At 51.1% G+C, this 12863-nt stretch overlaps 1 protein-coding gene and 1 long non-coding RNA gene across 7 annotated transcripts in view; one reads left to right on the forward strand and one right to left on the reverse strand.

The window, feature by feature from the left end:
* The window catches only part of LOC144821341 (uncharacterized), a 399934-nt gene that overhangs the window by 376029 nt on the left and 11042 nt on the right, over positions 1 to 12863 (reverse strand). For 5 of the 6 annotated variants that reach the window (XR_013608333.1, XR_013608330.1, XR_013608332.1 and 2 more), the window contains exon 3: positions 5155 to 5300. The exons of the other annotated variant lie outside the window; for it this stretch is intronic. This is a non-coding gene — a long non-coding RNA (uncharacterized LOC144821341). The remainder of the gene's footprint in view (positions 1 to 5154; positions 5301 to 12863) is intronic. 6 annotated transcript variants of the gene reach the window in all.
* Positions 1 to 12863, forward strand: part of YIPF7 (Yip1 domain family member 7) — a 623048-nt gene that overhangs the window by 270547 nt on the left and 339638 nt on the right. The window lies entirely within an intron of this gene.

Raw genomic sequence — 12863 nt, forward strand, 5'->3', positions numbered from 1 at the left:
CACACACACCACCACCAGCCATCAGTGCACGCTCTCACCAGCCACACACACACACACCACCAGCCATCAGTGCACGCTTTCACCAGCCACACACACACCACCAGCCATCAGTGCATGCTTTAGCCGGGCACAAAAACCACCAGCTGTCAGTGCACATTTCCACCAGGCACACACCAACAGACGGCAGTGCACGCTTTCACCAGGCACACACACACCACCAGCCATCAGTGCACGCTTTCACCAGTCACACACATACCACCAGCCGTCGGTGCACGCTTTCACCAGGCACACACCACCAGCGTCAGTGCACGCTTTCACCAGGCACACACACCAACAGCCGTCAGTGCACGCTTTCACCAGGCACACACACCACCACCAGCCATCAGTGCACGCTTTCACCAGCCACACACACACCACCAGCCATCAGTGCACGCTTTCACCAGCCACACACACACCACCAGCCATCAGTGCACGCTTTCGCCGGGCACAAAAACCACCAGCTGTCAGTGCACACTTCCACCAGGCACACACCAACAGACGGCAGTGCATGCTTTCACCAGGCACACACACACCACCAGCCATCAGTGCACGCTTTCACCAGTCACACACACACACCACCAGCCGTCAGTGCACGCTTTCACCAGGCACACACCACCAGCGTCAGTGCACGCTTTCATCAGGCACACACACCACCAGCCGTCAGTGCACGCTTTCACCAGGCACACACACCACCACCATCCATCAGTGCACGCTTTCACCAGCCACACACACACACCACCCGCCATCAGTGCACGCTTTCACCAGACACACACACACCACACCACCAGCCATCAGTGCACGCTTTCGCCGGGCACAAAAACCACCAGCTGTCAGTGCACACTTCCACCAGGCACACACCAACAGACAGCAGTGCACGCTTTCACCAGGCACACACACACCACCAGCCATCAGTGCACGCTTTCACCAGTCACACACCACCAGCATCAGGGCACGCTTTCACCAGGCACACACACCACCAGCCGTCAGTGCACGCTTCCACCAGGCACACGCACCACCAGCCATCAGTGCACGCTTTCGCTGGGCACAAAAACCACCAGCTGTCAGTGCACACTTCCACCAGGCACACACCAACAGACGTCAGTGCACGCTTTCACCAGGCACACACACACCACCAGCCATCAGTGCACGCTTTCACCAGTCACACACACACCAGCGTCAGTGCACACTTTTACCAGGCACACACACCACCAGCCGTCCGTGCACTCTTTCACCAGGCATACACAGCACCAGCCGTCAGTGCACACTTTCACCAGGCACAGACACCATCAGTCGTCAGTGCACGCTTTCACCAGGCACAAACACCACCAGCCGTCAGTGCACGCTTCCACCAGGCACACACCACCAGCCGTCAGTGCACGCTTTCACCAGGCACACACACCACCACCAGCCATCAGTGCACGCTCTCACCAGCCACACACACACACACACCACCAGCCATCAGTGCGCGCTTTCACCAGCCACACACACACCACCAGCCATCAGTGCATGCTTTAGCCGGGCACAAAAACCACCAGCTGTCAGTGCACATTTCCACCAGGCACACACCAACAGACGGCAGTGCACGCTTTCACCAGGCACACACACACCACCAGCCATCAGTGCACGCTTTCACCAGTCACACACATACCACCAGCCGTCGGTGCACGCTTTCACCAGGCACACACCACCAGCGTCAGTGCACGCTTTCACCAGGCACACACACCAACAGCCGTCAGTGCACGCTTTCACCAGGCACACACACCACCACCAGCCATCAGTGCACGCTTTCACCAGCCACACACACACACCACCAGCCATCAGTGCACGCTTTCACCAGCCACACACACACCACCAGCCATCAGTGCACGCTTTCGCCGGGCACAAAAACCACCAGCTGTCAGTGCACACTTCCACCAGGCACACACCAACAGACGGCAGTGCACGCTTTCACCAGGCACACACACACCACCAGCCATCAGTGCACGCTTTCACCAGTCACACACACACACCACCAGCCGTCAGTGCACGCTTTCACCAGGCACACACCACCAGCGTCAGTGCACGCTTTCACCAGGCACACACACCACCAGCCGTCAGTGCACGCTTTCACCAGGCACACACACCACCACCATCCATCAGTGCACGCTTTCACCAGCCACACACACACACCACCAGCCATCAGTGCACGCTTTCACCAGACACACACACACCACACCACCAGCCATCAGTGCACGCTTTCGCCGGGCACAACAACCACCAGCTGTCAGTGCACACTTCCACCAGGCACACACCAACAGACAGCAGTGCACGCTTTCACCAGGCACACACACACCACCAGCCATCAGTGCACGCTTTCACCAGTCACACACCACCAGCGTCAGGGCACGCTTTCTCCAGGCACACACACCACCAGCCGTCAGTGCACGCTTCCACCAGGCACACGCACCACCAGCCATCAGTGCACGCTTTCGCTGGGCACAAAAACCACCAGCTGTCAGTGCACACTTCCACCAGGCACACACCAACAGACGTCAGTGCACGCTTTCACCAGGCACACACACACCACCAGCCATCAGTGCACGCTTTCACCAGTCACACACACACCACCAGCCGTCGGTGCACGCTTTCACCAGGCACACACCACCAGCGTCAGTGCACACTTTTACCAGGCACACACACCTCCAGCCGTCCGTGCACTCTTTCACCAGGCATACACAGCACCAGCCGTCAGTGCACACTTTCACCAGGCACAGACACCATCAGTCGTCAGTGCACGCTTTCACCAGGCACAAACACCACCAGCCGTCAGTGCACGCTTCCACCAGGCACACACCACCAGACATCAGTGCACGCTTTCACCAAGCAGACACACAGCACCAGACATCAGTGCACGCTTTCACCAGGCACACACACCCTCCAACTCCAAATCCACCCTCCAAATCCACCCTCCAACTCCAAATCCACCCTCCAACTACAACTCCACCCTCCAACTCCAACTCCACCCTCCAACTCCACCCTCCAACTCCACCCTCCAACTCCACATCCACCCTCCAACTCCAAATCCACCCTCCAACTCCAAAAATTACCTTCCAACTCCAAAAATTACCCTCCAACTGCAACTCCACCCTCCAACTACACTCTCCAACTCCACACTCCAAATCCACCCTCCCACTCCAACTCCACCCTCCCACTCCAACTCCACCCTCCCACTCCAACTCCACCCTCCAACTCCACTCTCCAACTCCACCCTCCAACTCCACCCTCCTACTCTAACTCCACCCTCCAACTCCACCCTCCAACTTTAACTCCACCCTCCAACTCCACCCTCCAACTCCACCCTCCAACTCCACCCTCCAACTCTAACTCCACCCTCCAACTCCACCCTCCAACTCTAACTCCACCCTCCAACTCTAACTCCACCCTCCAACTCCACCATCCAACTCCACCCTCCAACTCCACCCTCCAACTCTAACTCCACCCTCCAAATCCACCCTCCAACTCCAAATCCACCCTCCAACTCCAAATCCACCCTCCAACTCCACCCTCCATCTCCAAATCCACTATACAACTCCAACTCCACCCTCCAAATCCAAGCTCCAACTCCAAATCCACCCTCCAACTCCACCCTCCAACTCCAAATCCACCCTCCAACTCCAACTCCACCCTCCAACTCCACCCCCCAACTCCAAATCCACCCTCCAACTCCAAATCCACCCTCCAACTCCAAATCCACCCTCCAACTCCACCCTCCAACTCCACCCTCCAACTCCACCCTCCAACTCCAAATCCACCCTCCAACTACAAATCCACTCTCCAAATCCACCCTTCAACTCCAAATCCACCCTCCAACTCCAAATCCACCCTCCAACTCCAAATCCACCCTGCAACTCCACCCTCCAACTCCAAATCCACCCTCCAACTACAAATCCACTCTCCAAATCTACGTTCCAACTCCAAATCCACCCTTCAACTCCAAATCCACCCTCCAACTCCAAATCCACCCTCCAACTCCAACTCCACCCTCCAACTCCACCCTCCCACTCCAAATCCACCCTCCAACTCCAAATCCACCCTCCAACTCCAAATCCACCCTCCAACTCCAAATCCATCCTCCAACTCCAAATCCACCAACAACAACAGATTCAACACAATAATGCAATCGATGAACTTGCATGTAACCCCACCCCTCCATGATCCACTATGAAATATCCCCATATCGATCCCCATGAATTTTCCCCCATATCGATCCCTCATGACTTTTCCCCCATGAATTTTTCCCCATATTGATCCCCATGAATTTCACCCCACTTTAAACATTGACCCCAACCCCTTAGTTTGTCCCCCTTCCTACCTCCTGCCTCATTTCTCTGTTTTGCCTCTGTCCTAAGCTATTCTGTCTGCCACAATCCTTCCCGCCTGCCTCAATCCTTCCTGCCTGCCTCAATCCCTTCCAAATCTGCCACCAGGAAAAAACCCTGTAAAGGCGTTTTTCCTGTCCCACCCCTTCCCCCAATTTCTTGTGATTTTAGAAATAAAATATAGACTTCTGTGCGTTATAACAAGAATAAATAAGTTCGGAACTCAGCTTGCTACAGAACAAACGTTTAATGAGAGAAAATCCCCAATAAATACTCAAAAGCTCAAAAATGCAATCCCCCAGAAGGGAAAGCCGCTTATGCAATCCCTCAACCCAATGGATGTAAACCCAGAATGTGAGATAATTTGTCTTTAATGTTCTCAAGGTGGAGTTCATTCGCAATAAAAGACAGGTGAACCCCATCCGGTCTAAAAAATTGAAAATCATCTTTACCAATGTCATCATGTGATAGCCAGCTGATATTGTTAATGATGCAGAACTGACGAAGCTCTCTATTAAACATGCACCTGGCTCTGTCAATAGCTGAAAACCTTTCGGCACCCCTCCAAACCCACCTTGGAACCAGAGCAGTAAATATGATTTTTATAGAAGGCCAGGTTGTAACAATTTTTGCCAAGTCAGCTTTAAAATCAAGCAGAAGGCCTAGGCCCAATAGCTGTACCAGATCATTCTCACCCAGATGAAGCAGCAAAATCTTAGGGGTTGGCTTAAGAAGAAGCTAATACGGATAAACTTACAAACCAAGTAATGTTAGTGTCCTCAAAACTAAAAACCAAATTTGACCCATAGTGGCTCCTCTCAACTTGTTTGGCCGCACATCTCACGAATAAGTGTCCGACAATCAAGACGTTCGCCATGGATGCCGGAGAAAAGATTTAACGACCTGGAACGAAACAGATGTTAGCAAGACCGAAATGATGTCTAAAATGTATTCAAATCTCTAACATTTTTCAAACAGCAATTTGATGTCCAGCAGCCCAACCTTCGCAGCTGCTGTAAAGAAAACCCCCTTTTGACAGCTTCTGAAGCTGCTCCTATCCAAAAAGAATGGGTACCAAATTCTAAAGGGTTAAGATCTAATAAAAGCAAAGATTTTCTCAAGACCGCTAAAAGCTGAGAAGCGGTTAAGGCAAATCTAACCTGATGCTGAAAAATAAAATAATTATTTGGATACCTTTCAAACTTTTTAAATTGTAACCAAGCTGACCAAGGACATAGCGGACCGCCAAGCTTCCGCAACATCTCAGTAGCCCCTTTACCTCTTTGTTCCATTTTTGAGGATTCTAAAAGCATACTTAGTTAATTCGGTGAGGTTGACACATTGGAATATTTTAACCCTTGAAGAAAGGATTTTCCTACCAACTCAGATACCCTAAAGGCTCCAAACAATAACCATAGCATGCAAAGTTTAAACAGTGAAGCTTCAAATTTGGCATAACAAAGTGTAGGCAGTGATGGTACAATACCCCCCAGTAAGGAAAAAGATATAGGTTTGCGAAGTACAGTGCCCCTTCTCTTTATTTTAGACCAACCTAACAAAATTCCCCTTCCCAATTCACCTAAAGAGGGGTCATAGCTCCAAAAGCACTTACCGTAGAAAGAAATACCTGAAAGCTTCCCCGCAATGGTGGTAGCGGATATATTCCTGTCAATGTTGCTCAGAACAAAATGCAGTATGTCATCATTACGTAGTAAAGAGCCTACTTGACCATTGTCAGGACAAGCCGCACCCGACTGGAGAAATTCCGGCCAAGCTCTTTTATAAGCTAAACCTGTGCTGATAGCAAGAGAGTGTTCCACCAACATCATTATCTTCAGTCTGCTAGACACTGTACCTCCTGAGGAATTTGCGTCTTTTCTCGGTCTGCTGTGGTGGCCAAACCACGGAATCTCAACCATTGAGAATGAGATAACGCATCTGCTATATTATTGTCCAGACCAGGGATAGGCTTAACTCTAAATCAGGCTTCTCCAACAAGTAGCTCGCGAGCTACTAGTAGCTGTCCAGCTACCTGTAAGTAGCTCGCCTGTGCGCATCTGGACCTACGTAATTTGATCATTTCATTACTTGACTTATTACACGTATGCCAAAATTATGTGTTCAAGATAAAAATCTGTGTATTTTCAGAACTGATAAGCTGAAGAAAAATGGCTGAATTTCCGAAATATTTTAAACAGAGTTTTGAGAGATGAATCCTATGGGAAGACTTGTTACTAATATAGCTTAATTCCCAGGCCTTTGCAGCTGTGGCTGCTTTGTGTTACCTATGTAGAGGCATTTCAGATTGACAAAACCATTTTTACATGACAGCTTTGTGTGGTTAACTCAGGTGGTCACTGCTGGTAACCATGCATATGGTGGCCCTTATGTAATCTTGTCTAATGTGATCACTATTACAACACTAATAATATTAGTAGCTTACAATGATTTTCACTAAACATAAGTGGCTCTCATTACTCAAAAGGTTAGAGACCCCTGCTCTAAATGTTATATTAAACATCAAGCAACACAGCATAAATCTCTGAAACAGTTTAAGCAGACGTTTCTCTTTTGCCTTCTACCCATTCGCCAAATCAACAAAGTTTTATTGTCGACATGGAAAAGCACTGACTTGTTTGCCAAAAACTTGCCCCAAACTATCAAAGCTACTATCGGGAAAGAATTCAAAGAATGCAATACTGCGATTCTCATTAACCCACTTATGAGGCCATGGTTCCGCACACCATTTCCGTCCCAGAAAGGCCCGAAATCGTTAGCTCCTGACACATCGGAAAACTTTCTACTGACCATACAAAGCGTTCATCCAAAGACCTGATAGGGACACCGTTGAAGCTTTTTAGGAACATCATTCTAACCTCAAAATCGGACCTCATGGAAAGAGACACTCTAACCCTGTGATGAGGTAATGATACCTCAGCCATTGCAAAGCCCAACCTCCGACAGAAGGATCTCCCAGCCTTTACTACCCTGCAAGCAAAGTTTAGGTGCCCCAATAACCGCTGTATCTTGAACAGAGTAAGCTTCGGTGACATCTTAGCATGTTCTAAAAATTTTTACAATTTCTTGCACGTTAATAACTGGCAACCTGGCCTCCATTGTCTCTGAATCAATCTCAATACCTAGAAACATGAGACATGTATCAGGTCCTTCTGTATTCTCTTTAGCCAGAGACACGCCTAAATCTTGCATCAAAGATTGAAAAAATGTACTTACGCTCGGCTGGTACGATTGGGGCATCGGTTTGCCCAACATCAAGAACTATTACTGGGCTGCACACCTTGTGGCAATAAATCATGGCACCTACGGCAGACTCGACGACCCAGGGTTTAATATGGACAGATGGCTCTTTCCAAATGGAACCTATTCCTGTGCCACTGACTGGTCCCACCAATCACTCAGTCAAGATCTGGCACTCGGCGAGTGCTCTGCTAGGCTGGAGCAATAGACTGACCCTTGCCACACTGTTGTGGGATTCCCAGAGGCTGGGCGACCTGGGCAACTCTAAGGGCTTCGATAAGTGGGACCTAATTGGCAGTTCCCACATTAGGGATCTTTGGGACAAAAATGAAGTGAAGGGGGGGCTTGGCTTGCAGCCAACCAAGATGGCCGCAGCCTAGTGGAGCTCCGAGGGTGAGACCGACTCCCCTAGTAAATCCGTCCAATTATCTGGCTCAAACATTGTCCCACAGTGAATATTTCGGCGGCGGAGGTGAAGCGGACTTGGATGATCCTTTTCCGAAGCCCCTCCGACTTTGGAACACGAAGTACCAACGGCCAGAAGACTGCGGCCTCTGCCCACGCTTCCAGCACCGGATTAAATTTTAGCGGCTCCCCCAGAACGTGAACGGCGCGGCTGTCTCGGCGCAGGGGCGGCGTCGATCTAAACGCCGACGGAGAGACAGCTGGCGATAAGAGGTGCCAACGGTGACAATTGCGGTGCGAGCGTGCAGAGACTATCTGCGTGTGGCGTGAGCTGCGGGGCTACCGCACTGATACAAAAATCTGAAGTCGGCGATAGAGGCTCTGGGTGTGATCAGACCGAACCATCATCCTCGCTCTACTGGCGGCAGCCTTCCAAGAGAGCCTCTGGAATCTCTGCTACTCTCCGGTGGCGGTGAGCAGGGGGGCTGGAGGTATAATGAGCACAGCACGGACTGACAGTGTGTGAAGGGCCCCTAACGAGCCAACCGTGTAAAACACCAGTTAAAAGCCAGGCACAGCAGGACAGAAGTGGACGGATACGTGTGGGGGCACATGATACTGGCGTGATTCCTGGCGTCAAACCACGCTATGCACAGTGCGAAAACGGCGCCACCGAAACCTACCTTGCCCTGAACGCAAAATATCCAGGATATAAGCCCAGCAGCACGGCATCCGCTTGAAGGGTCTAAATACACGATCACTCTGGTCCTCGGTGGGTCTGGGGTTTGGCCGCTTCCCCCTCGGCTTGCCTGCTCTGCTGATCATTAAGGGCCTGGCTGGTTGCAGGAAGCCTTAAAGTCCATGGTAGAGGCCCTGTGGATGCTAAACTAGCGGTGCAAGTATCAGGACTGACAGTGTGTGCATCACGAGGGCCTACACGGACGCATCCACGACACACCTGTTGAAGGCGCTAGGGGTACCTATAACACCGACGGCGCACACGGCGTCGGTAACAGTGTGGTGAAGGACCGCGGACACTGTTCCGAGATGAGTGGCAGAGGCAATCGCGCGACCCAGCAAAGCAAGCTTTTAAAATATGCCTATACTAAAGACTTTCCCCCATTGCCGAGTCCGAAAGGAACTGGTGCTAAGTGAGAAGAGGGGGGGGGGAAACCCCGTAATAACGCTGGAGGATATCATGGCGGCCCTGCACCAGGTACAGACCACGGTGGGTACAATCTCGACGGACGTCACGCTCCTAAGGGCGGATTTACAAAAAATCTCTTCTAGAGTCACTGCGGTGGAGCAGGTGACGACGTCACTTACTACAGACACTGCACTCCTAGTCAAGAGAGTAACGCAACTAGAGGAAGACAATCGGTGTATGGCGGACAAGCTGGACGAACAGGAAGGGCGCTCCCGCCGCAATAACATTCGCATATTTGGGCTGCCGGAATCGAAAGGGGGACCTGCCATGGACCTCTACGTGGAGGATCTTATAAAGAATACGCTGCAACCCAAAGGCCTTTCAAACTTTTTCACTGTGGAACGGGCCCACAGGGTACCAGGAGGGTGCCCACCACCTGGGGCCCGTCCGCGGCCTGTATTGGCGCGCATATTCAACTTCAGGGACCGAGACGCTATTCGCCAGACAGCGAGGGTGGCACCGCCCATACGGATCCAAAACTCGGAGGTCTCTTTTTTTCCCGACTACACGGTAACAGTGGCGGCGCGACGCAGAAGCTTTCTTGAGGTAAAGAAGACGCTGAGATCCCGCGAACTCCCATACTCCATGCTCTTCCCGGCACGCCTTAGAGTGGTGGCTGATAAGAAAACCTGTTTTTTTGATACGCCGGAGGAAGCACACGACTGGCTTGAAGGATGGCGTCCGGAGGAGGGGTCTGGTCGACAGAGCGGGTGGCGTAAACGACAGGGAAAGACTGGCGAACCTGAAGAAGCTGAGCGGGAGGAAGGAGAGGAGGCCAATGCGAACAAGGACTCCGGGGAATGATTCCTTCACGCACAAGGGAAGTATCTCCCCCTTTTTCTTCTGTTAGTATATACTGTAGTGCCTGTGGCTACTGATTGGGACTCACCTCCCCTGACTAATGACAATGATAATAATGGCGGATCGGGACTTTGGAACTGGAGGGGATTGTCTGGTCCTCCTTGGACTTTCCAACCCCCTGTTAATATAAGCAACAAAGTTTCAGGATGGGGTTATTAAGCCCTCTGCTAAGTTGGGGTGGCGGGCAGTTCTGAGTCCGCAAGGCAGGGTGGCAGGGAGAGGGGATGGAGGGGGAGTAAGTTCACTATGTTTTTTGTTTAATGGTCCGGGAATACACGGATGTGATTTGTCTTGCACTGTATCAATGCACACAGAAACAGCTCTTAACCTTTGTGCCAAACAGGTCACTTGCAGGCCTGAATTCCTTCATCTGATGATGGGGGATGACTCACAAGCTAGTTCACAGGGAGGGCCTGATGTCATAAACTCGTCCCTGAATATACTCACTTGGAATGTCCGCGGACTGGGGGATAAAGTTAAACGTGGCCTGGTTTTACAATGCATAAAAAGGGGGGGGGGCGCATCGGTGGTGCTCCTACAAGAGACACACCTCACAGGCACGGCTACCAAGGCATTGGACAGGTGGGGTTTCCGGATGGCGGTCCACTGTGAATTTACCTCGGGCTCTAGGGGGGTTGGTATACTGGTTAAAAAACAGTTCCCCTTAATTATACAGACAGTCAAATCCGACAACGCAGGTAGATTTGCGGCTATACATGCGCATTGGGAAGGGAAGCCTGTTAATATTGTATCAGTTTACATACCGCCGGCCTTACAGGCGGCGGTCCTTACGGATCTCAGTGCATTTCTATTGGGGCTTCCGGAAGGTGAACTACTTATTGGAGGGGACTTTAACTTGTTGATTGATGACTCAGTGGATAGATTCCCTCCCAGATCGGCTACGCCAGGGACATCACGTTTGGGAGGCTTCATAGCAGCTATGGACCTTTGGAGGGAGTATCAATCTTTGGACCGTCAATATACATATCATTCAGGAGTACATAATAGCCTCTCTAGAACTGATTATATTTTGGGGTCGGTGGGAGGCCCTTGCGGTGTCTCCAGTGTGGAAATTAGACCACGGGGCATTTCTGATCATTCCCCCTTATGATAAGTTTCATACACCACCAGCAAAAACGGCGTCGGACCTATCCAATACATCCTGGCTACCTTCACAATCCTAAGTTTAGGAAGGAACTAAAAACGGTGACTAAACATTATTTTCAGGACAACGTTGGTTCTGTGTCCTCTTCTGTTACATTATGGGAGGCATATAAGACAGTACTTAGAGGGAGGGCAATAGCCTCTATTGTGCATCACAAACGTGAGGGACAATCGGAACTTCTAGCTTTAGAAACAGCGGTAGAGAATGCGGAGGCACGACACGCTACTGGCCCAAATCCTGCACTGTCCCTTAGTTTACGGTTAGCGCAGCGCCGACATAAGGCACACTTGACTGCAATGGTCACGCAACAACTGGCAAATACGCGACACAAAATGTATGATATTGGGGAAAAGGCAGGCAAGCTATTAGCATGGCTAGACAAACCGGAAAGGCGGGACAGATGGATAGCGCAGCTTGCAGTGATGGGAGGACAACCTACTACAGACCCACACATGATAGTAAACATGCTAGCACAACATTACACAACAATATATTCCTCAGCCTCTACAATCTCAGAGGAGGATGCACTCACATAGGTCAAGGACCTTAAGATGCCCAAATGAACCCGGAGGAAGCGCAATCCCTAGACGAGGACCTCACGCCAGATGAGGTGGCGCTAGCTATCAAAGCATTACAGTCGGGCAAGGCGCTGGGGCCCAACGGCATACCAGTTGAATTGTACAAACAAATGTCGGACTCAGTGGCACCGCATCTACTGAATATGTTTACTGAAAGCCTGGAGGCAGGGGAACTACCGCCGGACCAACGCACAGCTACTATAGTAGCTATACTGAATCCTGGGAAACCGGCGGACCAGTGTGCATCCTATCGGCCGATCTCCCTCATGAATGCCGAGGCCAAAATACTTGCCAAGTTACTGCCGCTACGTCTCTCATCACACTTATCTAAACTCATACATAAAGATCAGTCTGGCTTTATGCCTGGCAGAAACACAGTGCTTAATTTGAGGAGGGTGCATGGAGTGATGGCGCGTGCGGAATACTTCTAAGAGGCCGGCGGTGATACTCTCGCTGGACGCACATATGGCGTTCAACGCGGTCCATTGGCCATTCCTATTTGCGGCGCTGCACCATTTGGGGTTTGGCCCGCGGTTCTGTGCCTGGATCCGCCTCCTATATGCGAAGCCTATGGCACATGTCACTGCTAATGGCCATATGTCCCCAGATTTTCCCCTGGCCAGAGGCACACGTCAGGGCTGCCCACTGTCGCCACTACTATTTGCCCTAGTTTTGGAACCACTGGCGGAATGGATAAGATGGGAACCTACTATTAAGGGCCTTAAGTGGACTGATGATTGGGAAGATAGGATCTCCCTATATGCAGACGATATCCTGTTGTACTTCTCCTCCCCTAGGCGTTCTATTAACACTCTTTTGGATGTCTGCACAGCCTATGGGCGAGCGTCCGGTTACTCTATTAATTGGTCCAAATGCACCATGTACATACTGCATGGCCCACCGCCCCGCTTACCGGACGGCTGCCCACTACAGACTGCACACAACACATTTAAATATTTAGGGATTCACATCACGTCTGGCCCTGCCGACTT

Source organism: Lissotriton helveticus, chromosome 2_2 (assembly GCF_964261635.1).
Source record: "Lissotriton helveticus chromosome 2_2, aLisHel1.1, whole genome shotgun sequence".
NCBI lineage: Eukaryota > Metazoa > Chordata > Amphibia > Caudata > Salamandridae > Lissotriton > Lissotriton helveticus.